The 11133-nt window shown below is 42.2% G+C and overlaps 1 pseudogene; it reads left to right on the forward strand.

Annotated features, from left to right (window-relative positions):
• Positions 1-2640: 2640 nt before the first annotated feature.
• Positions 2641-3600, forward strand: LOC147737869 (uncharacterized; annotated as a pseudogene).
• The last annotated feature ends 7533 nt before the right edge of the window (positions 3601-11133 follow it).

An 11133-nucleotide genomic window follows, 5' to 3' on the forward strand; every position in this document is an offset into this window, starting at 1 on the left:
GGGAAAACGAGTGAAACAGAGGGCAGAAGGCCACAAAAAATGAGGGAAACAGAGGCAGAAGGGCAAGAAAAACGAGGGAAACGGGGCAGAAGGGCACAAAACAAGGGGGAAAAGAGTTAAACAGAGAACAGAAGGCCACAGAAAACAAGGGAAACAGGGCAGAAGGGCACGAAAAACAAGGGGTAAACGAGTGAAACAGAGGGCAGAAGGGCACAAAAACAAGGGGAAAACAGGTGGAATAGAGGGCAGAAGGGCATAAAAAACAAGGGGAAAACAAGTGAAACAGTGGGCAGAAGGGCACAAAAACAAGGGGAAAACGGGTGGAAGAGAGGGCAGAAAGGCACAAAAAACAAGGGAAACAGGGCAGAAGGGCACAAAAAACAAGGGGAAAACAAGTGAAACAGGGCAGAAGGGCACAAAAACAAGGCGAAAATGGGTGGAGCAGAAAGGCACAAAAAACGAGGGAAACAGGGCAGAAGGGCACAAAAAACAAGGGGAAAACGAGTGAAACAGAGGGCAGAAGGGCACAAAAAACAAGGGGAAAACGAGTGAAACAGAGAGCAGAAGGCCACAAAATACAAGGGAAACAGAGGGCAGAAAGGCACGAAAAACAAGGGGAAAACGAGTGAAACAGGGCTGATGGCCACAAAAAACGGGGGAAACAGAGGGCAGAAGGGCACAAAAAACAAGGGGAAAACGAGTGAAACAGAGAGCAGAAGGCCACAAAAAACAAGGGGAAAACGAGTGAAACAGAGGGCAGAAAGGCACAAAAAACGAGTGAAACGGAGGGCAGAAATGCACAGTATGGGCTCTGATGAAATTAGGCTTAAAGTCAATGAAACTGGGCGTGGGGGGGTCTCTCGGAAAAATGCGCGAGTTGCTTTGGGTTCAGTAGCTCACGACGATTTTCACTGGCCAGAAGTAGCTCTGACTACACAAAAGGTTGGAGACCTCTGGTCTAGGCATATTCCTCGCAGCACACAATAGATTTGCTTGAGGCAGTGGCCAAAACTCAAAAGTCAGGAAACCAGATACAAGTAGGTGGTAACTCAGGGCAGGGGAAAACGCCTGTTGTCCGTGGAGGAGTCATTCCCTTCCCAGAAATCTGCATTACAAATTAATTAATAGTACATAGTTTTTTAATATCTGTTTGGTGCCAGTCCATATGACTTTTAAATCTGCCTTTGGGATTTCGATGTTGCAACTCCATAGGGTACATGTATCCTTTGTGAGCTTAATAAAATGTTGAAAATTCTACAAAACCTCACTCCTACATCCAAGTACTCTCATGCTACCATTCTGCACTCTGCTCTGTCTGAAAAACAGCTCAGCATATTCAAAATTCTGCATTGATTTGGCTTGTAAATTATATTTTTGGAAATGTACATGTATTAACTATTTAATTTTAATACTATAGGTGATTGAAATTACGGACGAAGAAAGCAAGATTTAGCACTAAGCAACTGAATGTCAGTGCCATAAGAAGGATTATTTTGAAAAACTGAAGGACATCCAGCATTCTACGTTTAAACAATTTCCAAAAATCTAAGTGTGGCGAGGAAAGTACTATACCTGTAAGTGAAGTCTTTAATTTTGCATTTCATTAACCCAGAGCAAAGCCATATCTGTGCAAACAGCATCAGAAATAATGTAGAAAGATTGCTTCAGCATCCTCATCTGAAATATTATCAGAAAGACAAATTGCCCCAGCATGACAGAATAACGTTCATCTAAAGCATCATGTAATTCTAGAAACGAAGCACACACTACATATAAGAAAGTTACAACTAAAGGTTTCTTCTGGATACCATCAAAGAAAAGACGCTGAAAAAAGACTCCAAAGCTGACACGTTAACAACCAAAAGATTCGAAAATCACCTTTGTTCAACAACCGTTTTTAACCAGTTACACAAGTCTGAGACTATCTGCCTCGGGATATAAAACACCTTCACCCACTCTGCTCTTTCTTGCGAAAAACCTTAAAAATTCACCACTTTATTGTGTTAATGACCATCTCAGATTGTTTCCTTTTTATTGTGTACTGTTCTGTAATTCTATGTAAATCACTTACCATTATCTGTTGTGCAGGAGTGATATGTAAAACTGTTAAATATAAAAATGGATTAAAGGAGCACTGTTGCGCTATATCTAATGTAAATAAATCCTCATCCTCAGAACTACAAACCTTAAACTTACCCCAAACATAGAAGAGGTAGAAGGAACTGATGTTCTCCGACTAATGATCCACAATAGTACTCTGCACGTTCTAACGCCCTCATTAACTGCCATTACACCAGTGAAAAAAGGTACTTATCAGTTTAATCATTAAATATCAGACTAACACCTTATTACTGCATTGCTAAGAACCTATAGAAATAGATTTGAGAAAAACTTCAGTCACAAATTAAGTTGCTGCCGGAGAGGCTATTACCTAAAGACTATTATCTGTTAGAAAGATTTCAACAGGTGTTACAGGACTGCTTCCCGACGTTTTTTGCTCAATTCAAGTGTTGAGAAGATTACACACTATCTAAACAAGCCCGACTCTAAAATCGAGGCAAAATAACCGAAGTTAGGGAAAAAAGTTACCTATGCCCAAAAAGATACAGCCATCAATCTTATCTCACAGAATTTGACAGAATGCACACAGGGGAAAACCACTCTCAGTGCAAAGTATGCCAAAAAAGTTTCAGGCGTAAATCTTATCTCACTGAACATATGAGAATCCACACTGGGGGAAAACGCTCTACGTGCAAAGTATGCCAAAAAAGTTTCAGGCATAAATCTTATCTCACTGAGCATATGAGAATCCACACTGGGGAAAAACCTTTTCAGTGCTCTGAATGCCAGAAAAGCTTTAGAGTCAAAGCGAGTCTATATCAACATGCATTAACCCACTCTGTGGAAAAACATTATCAGTGCTCTGAATGCCCAAAACATTTCAAACTTAAATCACTTCTAACTGCACATGTGAGATTCCACACTGGGGAAAAACCTTATCAGTGCTCTGAATGCCAGAAATGTTTCAGTGACAAAAAAAGACTCACTAAACATTCAAGGACCCACACTTGGGTAAAACGTTATCAGTGCACTGAATGCGACAAATGTTTCAGTGAAAAAAGCAGTCTCACTCAGCATATAAGAACCTACACTGGGGAAAAACCTTATCAGTGCTCTGAATGCCACAAATGTTTCCGTCAAAAAAGCAATCTCACTGAGCATATAAAAATCCACACTGGGGAAAAACCTTATCAGTGCTCTGAATGCCAGATATGTGTCAGGCAAAAAAGGGATCTCACTCAGCATATTAGAATCCACACTGGGGAAAAACCTTATCAGTGCTCTGAATGCCACAAATGTTTCAGTCAAAAAAGCAATCTCACTATGCATATAAAAGTCCACACTGGGGAAAAACCTTATCAGTGCTCCGAATGCCAGATATGTTTCAGTCAAAAAAGCAGTCTCACTAAGCATATAAGAATCCACACTGGGGAAAAACCTTATCAGTGCTCCCAATGCCAAAAATGTTTCATACAAAAATATAATCTCACTGATCATGTGAAAATCCACACTCGAGAAAAAAAATTATGAGTGCTCTAAATGGCAGAAAAGATTCAGAGGTAGAGATGGTTACAAGCGCCATAAGAAAACACACCATCAAAACAGTTCTCCGAATGCCAGAAAAGTATACATTTTAAACTCAATCTCACCCTACATGAGCAGACGCACACAGGGGAAAAACATTACCAATTTCTGTGAATACCAGAAATTCCTATTTGATAGGCACAGCCTCACTAACCATAAGCAACTCCATACTGATGAAAAACCTCATGAGTGCTCTGAATGCCAGAAAAGCTGCAGAGAAAAACGCTATTTCACCATGAGAAACTCCACACTAGAGAAAATCCTTATGCCATAAAAGGTTGAATCTGAAAGACAGTGTTATGCTTTATGAGCGATCTCACTCTGGGGAAAAACCTTATGAGTGCTTGAAATGCAAGCAATGTTTTGGGTACAAATTGCTTCTCACTTGACATGAGCGAACTCACACGGGGGAAAATAGCCTTATGTGTATTCTGAATGTCAGATAAGGTTTAGTCTTGAATACAATGTCCTTTCACATTAGAGAATTCACACTGGACTAAAGCCATATACAGGAGGGGAAAGCCAGAAACGTTATACTCAGAAAGGAAATATCACTAAACATGAGAAATGCATCCACACCAGGTGAAAAGTAAGGCGTATCTTGAGTTGCAGAAAAGCTTCTAACAACCTGACTTTACATGAGAGAGCACATATTGTAGTTGCAATAGAATTCATCAAGAAACTCTTGCAGGATAACTTAGGCTGCGTGCCTGCAACCTCCAAAGAAATTTCAGGCCTGGAAATATTTTTCATTGCAACAGAATCCACAATTTGAGTATCTGAAAGTTACAAAACTCTCAAGGTCTTTACTTTACACAGAGAAGTGTTAGTGCTTGCAAAAATCAACTAATTGCCCAAAAAATCACAATAATAATGTCTTAAATTTTACTCCACCCAAAAGGTTTCTACTCACCCTTGTTTCTTAACATATGACTGATATCTATTTTTTTATGATAAGATTAAGCCTATGCGGAGTTCCTCCGTGAGGAACTCCGCAAAGTGACAAAAAAACTCTGGCGGTCTACGCGGAGTTCCGCAGGCAGCGGAGTACGTAAGGGTCATGCAGTTTGTGGTGATTTCATCCCATGTCGGAGGATCATTTGGCCCTTCTCTTCCAGGAAGTTATGGATGTCTTTGTCAAACGCGTCCCTGTGCCAGAAGTAGGTCGGGGTTGCTACTCCCACTACTTCTTGGTACCCAAGAAGGACAAAGGCCTGCATCCTAGCTTAGTTCTCAGGGACATCAACCGCTTTCTCCGAAAGGAGAAGTTCAAGTTGTTAATCTTGGCTCAGGTCTTATCTGCCTTCGACCCTGGAGATTTGATGGTAGCGTTGGACTTGCAGGACACTTACTTTCACATCCCCGTCTTGCCTGCCCACCGGCATTACCTATGGTTCACGGTAGGCCACCCGCATTTTCAGTTTACCACGCTTCCCTTTGACCTTACCAGCCACCCCCTCCCCCGGGTGTTCACGAAAGTTATGGCGGTGGTCGCAGCTCATCTGCGCAGATCAGGGGTTCCAGTCTTCCCCTATCTCGACGACTGGCTGTTGAAGGCTCCCACCTCCAGACTACCACGGACTTCCTGCATTTGCTGGGGTTCTCAGTTAACGTGCTGAAGTCGCACCTGATTCCATCCGATAAGCTCCTTTTCATCGGAGCGGTTCTGGACACAACACAGTTTTGGGTCTATCCTGCCGAGCAGCAAGTCCAGTATATTGGGGCTATGATACTGATGTTTCAGCCTCCATCCCGGTGTTCAGTGAGAATGACCCTGAGGCTGCTGGGCCTCATGGCCTCCTGCATCCTGCTGGTGCATCATGCCAGATGGCATATACGTGCTCTGCAGTGGGAACTGAAGTTTCAGTGGGCGCAGCACCAGGGGAATCTTTCAAATGACATTCAGATTTCGGTGCAGTGGTGGTTCACGAACCAGGATTGGGTCAACAGCAGATCCCTCTACCTTCTCCAACCTGAGTTCACAGTAGTGACTGATGCGTCACTCCTGGGTTGGGGCAGCCATATGGGAATGGTGGAGATCAAAGACCTCTGGTCTCTGACGGAGTCCAGGCACCACATCAACCCTCTGGAGCTCCGGGCGATTCATCTTGCACTGAAGGCATTCCTTCTTTCTGTCAAAAGAAGAGTGGTGCAGGTGTTCACGGACAACACCACCGCCATGTGGTACTGCAACAAACAGGGCAGGGTGGGGTCGTGGACCGTATGTCAAGAGGCTCTTCGCCTTTGGACATGGCTGGAACATCAGGGCATATCTCTGGTAGTTCAACACTTAACAGGTTCACTGAACGCAAGGACGGACAAACTCAGCCACCAGTGCATGATGTATCACAAATGGCATCTTCACTCGAAGGTCGTGCTAGGTCTCTTTCAGTAGTGGGGAGAGCCTTGGTTAGATCTATTCGCCACCGAAGAGAACGCTCAATGTCAGCAGTTCTGCGTGTTAGAGTTTCCAAAGCGGCTCTCGCTCGGCGACCCTTTTCGTTGCGAGTGGAGTTACGGCCTCCTGTACCACTTCTGCCAAGATTGCTGAAGGAGATCAAACGCGATCAGTCCCAAGTCTGGTACCCCGAGCTCTTGAGCATGGCCTTCGATCCTATTGTTAACAGATTTCTGAAGTGCATTACTCATCTCTTTCCTCCTTCTCCTTTCGTAATACCCTAGTGGGAGTTGACCTCACTTATCTTATGTGTGCTCCCTTTGAGCGCCTACATAATTGTCCTCTTCGCCTCCTTAGAAGACTAGTTTTTTGCTTGCCATCACCTCTGCTTGCAGGATGAGTGAGCTTCAGGCTTATCCTCCAGACCTTCTTTCTTGCTGTCCATCCAAACAAAGTAGTCCTCCGTGTAAGCCCTCTTTTCTGCCCAAAGTGATTGCCTCTTTCCACATAGGTCTGACCATCAGATTACCTACCTTCTTCCCACCTCTGCTGTGTTTTTCTCTGCCAGGTGCACAACATATAGACTGTTCACACACTTTCTGTAGTATGCTTTGTTCTGGAGAGATAAACTCTAATCCCCACTCTACTTCTATCCACGTGTTAGTGCAGCCCGATATAAACAGTAATTGTAATGTATTTAGATTTACATAACACTTACTACCCCATATGAACTTTGAAGCGCTTTTTCGACGAGTAGCACACTACTCTAGGATCCAAAAATGATTAGTGGTGAATTAGTATAGGGAAATATAAAATGTATATGAGAGCTGGACATGTTGGTTTGTTAGTTGGGTTAAAAAAGATTGTGGGGGGATAGAAGAGGGAAGGTTTTGCATTTATATAGCGCTTGCTACCCCTGATGAAGTGTTGAAGTGCTTTTCGGCGAGTAGCATGCTACTCCAGATCCCAACAAGATGAATAGACAGATCAATTATGGTGGGGAGGTTGTTTTATTGTATACACAAAACTGTACACAAATTAATAAAATTCCGTTGTAAAGTTGTATTCAAGAGGCAAGTATAGTCTCTGATAATAATGTATACAATACTGATAAGTTCTAAGTTGGCTTGCCATCAAGACTGATGCCCCGTAATGTTGATGCAAAGCCATCTGTGCTGTGCTGAGTATCTTAGACTCTTTTTGAATTGTACCATCCACCTTGTAGGTACTGCTATTTGTATCATGTCCACGTTGTAGGCAGGCACAAACGCCTAAATTGTGCACTATTTATATTAAGCATAATAAGCATAATGTAAGTGAGCAGATGACAGTAAGCACTGTACAAGCTGTATTCGGTGCTTAGAAGTAGAGTGACATAGAGGGCAATAAACACTCACTAAATCTTTTTTATTATTATTAACAGTCCTCATAAGAACATACAATTCAATACGATATACAAATAGCCCATTGGGGAACAGTTCAGGCATCATCTGGGGATTACACATCTGAGAAACAGAAGTGTCTTTCATGAATACAAATTGACTACTCCTCCAAGGACTCCACTGTATTATTGACACAGGCAAAAAGGCAAACAAGCAGTCAGGAGGCGCACTGATTGTATACCCCTACCTGACAGGATAGTGACAGACCCCAACCACCTGCAGGGGAAACTTGCCACCTCACTTAATAGCTGCCAGATGCTTTACTATGTAAGCAGACTGGTGGTTTACAACTGCGCCTACGTTGGGGCACCACATGTTTTTTCCAGCATAATCTGGTGTGCTCCCCCCTGTGTGGGATGATAGCACCCACTGAAAACTGCACCGTTGTGTAGTCTGGGACAGTGCAGCTTCCATGTAATTCTGAACTGGGCCTTTAAATACGGTACTATTTTGTGTGCCTATTTAATTCAGGTATACAAAGAATGTGGTACTACTTGTATACTAGGGTAGGACAAGGAAGATTGAATTTCTATGGTGGCAGAAATGTTTTTGTCAAAGTGCTTTATGCCGTAAACACCCTCCCGTACCCTGAACATAATGAGATTACGTAGAATACACCTCTGCGTGCCTAATGCTGCCATTTGTATTTCAAGACCAGTGATTAATGTGACTTTATGAAGTTCAACGCCATTAGGCGTTTCCGACCTGTCTGATACTTGCATATGGAAAAGATGGGTCATTTGAACCTAAAGATAGATAAACATATTCATAGGTCACGATTTATGTCTGCATCTAATATAAAACTGTAAATTAGGAGAGGTGATAAGTGAGAAGTTAAAGGCAGCCGCTAATCGAGCTGCATTTGTACATAGGCCTTCCTATATTATGATATCTATTCCTGCTTAAGTCTTTAATTGTAATGAATACTTTAATACCCAGGCATGAAGTCATCGTCGAGCTGTTTAGATAATCCACCTGTCTCGCCACTTCTTCCCCACTGCATCCTTAACCAGTGGCCTAGCCAGTGTGCCTTGGGCCCCAAGGCAAGAAAGGAAATGTGACCTCTGCCGTTTATTTGGACTGTGGAAAACAGCAATAATCATTGTTCTGTGGGCCCCTCAGGCCTCTATTTGAACTGTGACAAACAGAAATTATCAGGGTTCAGTGGGCCTTTAAGGCATCTGGGACCTGGTGCCACTGCACCTGCTGCACCAATGGTAAGCTAAGCCCCTGCCCTTAACAGCTTCTATTCTAGCCCCACTGGAGAACTGAAACAGCCAAGTACTGATCTGGCCATATATGCAGGCATGCAGCTGCCTCTTCCTCTGAAGGGATTTAAGTCGCTTGAAAGCAGCATGCGAGAAACAACCATTTTCTGAGGTAAAGTCAACCAACACCTCTTCTGTTCCAACCTGAATCCATTTAAAACCAGGGATGAAAAAACGGTTCATCGTCATCCCTTGCTTATCAGAAGGGTAAAACAGATTCATCTAACATTACAGTGTACCACATAACAAATTGTGATTCTGTTTACAAATAAAACTAGCATGCATATATAAAGGGCAGCCTTTGGCCAAAATAGCCATTTTCCCTACCCATAATTTTAACACATCTTATACAAAAAATGCTAATTACATTATCATCCGGAAATAGTCATTAGCGCCTACTCATAACCAAATGCCACTTAGAATTGTCTTTCACTTCAAGCTTTCAAAGGTATATTAATATAAAAGCAGTATTGAATTTTTTGACGTTGTGTACTCTTACCAAAATTTAAAGCATCAACTTTATATGACACACCATAGAAAAAAGGAGTTGTTTATATATACTAAACCTCCAGAAATGTTTGATTAACCAGTTATAAAGTCACGTCTAGCTTAGTTAGTTTATAGTCTTCTTTTTTTTAATAGCAATTATTTCACATTGTTACTGAATATGCATGGCTAAACACTTATAAGGTCCCAAAGGCGAGACCTATTGGCTATGACAATGCTTGTTATTGTTTGAGTACATTGAGCAGCAGAACTTTTGATTAAGTCCTGAAGAATGCCGCAAACACCTATTTGGAGGGTTAATATCCTGAAACATGTTGACCTCTTATTGACTCTAACAGTGTATATATATTTCTCCCACAGTGTCCTGTTTTTAATCCTGGCCCAGGGGCATACAAATAATGGAAACCACATACCCTTTAACAAGTTTTAACTTTCACTCTGCTGCCCCCACTACCCTGAGCTCATTATTGTGGTATTTAGTATACCTTTCTCTATAACAAAATATGCCTGAACTCCTCCCTCTCAGTGAGGGGGTTGTTTCATGGTGCAAGGAGATTCCCAATAAGGAAGCATGCCAACTATGGTAGGTGAGGGAAATCGTCCTTTTAAAGGGATATTTCATCTTAGCTAGGTCTTCATTTGCAACAGTAATCCTCAGAGACCCAAGGGTTTCTTGACTGTGGTAGAAATGCATTTTTACCCCTTCATTGTACGTTGAAGCACAGACCATTGCATGAAATGTGATCTATGTAGGGAAAATACTCTGTGCACTGACAAACTGTGTTAAAATAACAGAAAGTTGATCATCGCAAATATAACTAGTATGTTAATTCTAGCATATTTTTGATACCACAAGGTATACATAATTTGTGGATCTTTATCTGATATCTTTATCAGTAAGTTAACTGAAATTATTATTTTTTTTTGTTTAAATTTTTAAAAACCTTTATTTATTTTCTGACACTTATAGAGCGCGAACAATTACCCTTGGGTGTCTCGGCGCTAGACTGCAGTAATGTCATTCCTTAGAGGTGAGGATGCGGTGGGTGTACTGTATTATTGGTTGAATAACCACGTCTTCAGATTTTTTCTGAACTGTAGAAGCGATGGACTGGCTTTGATGTGGTATGGTAGGGTGTTCCAGATTTTGGGGGCCGCAACTAAGAAGCGGCGGTCACCCCATGTGACTGTTCTGCTACGTGGGACCACTAATTGGTTAAGTGATGAAGATCGTAGCTTTCTGGCAGGACTGTAAGGTATTAGGTGATCTTTTAGGAAGCGAGGCCCCTGATCCTGCATTACCTTGTAGACTATGCACATAGCTTTAAACTTTATCCTGTTTTGGATAGACAACCAGTGATAGGACCTCAGAGTATCTGAGATGGGTGCGAATTTTGGTTTTTTGACAGCAGGCGTGCGGCGGCATTTTGTACCGTCTGCAACTTTTTTGTGACTCTGGATTGTGCATTCAGAAAGAGTCCGTTGCAGTAATCTAGTGAACTTAAAACCAATGACGTGACCAGGGTTTTAGCGGCCGTGTCAGGCAGAAAAGGCAAGATTTTCCTTATCATTCTGAGTTTAAAATGGGCCGTAGACGCTACCTTATTGGCATGAGCCATAAAGTTAAGCTAGTTGTCAAAGGTAACTCCTAGATTTCTCACCTTAGGGGTCGACAAGGTGGGGTGCCAAATTCTGATGGCCACCAGGTAGTAGGCCACGATGGCGAGAGATTGCCAAAAATGACAACCTCCTTTATTGCACAAGAGCACACAGCTATTCAGCCTAACATCCCGGAGGCAAGGCAGCATAGGAAGCAGAACATATTAGTGCAAATCAATTACAACAGGAAATTGAAGGTTTATTTTATGTTTTT

The sequence above is a fragment of the Lissotriton vulgaris genome, chromosome 1_1 (genome assembly GCF_964263255.1).
Source record: "Lissotriton vulgaris chromosome 1_1, aLisVul1.2, whole genome shotgun sequence".
Lineage (NCBI taxonomy): Eukaryota > Metazoa > Chordata > Amphibia > Caudata > Salamandridae > Lissotriton > Lissotriton vulgaris.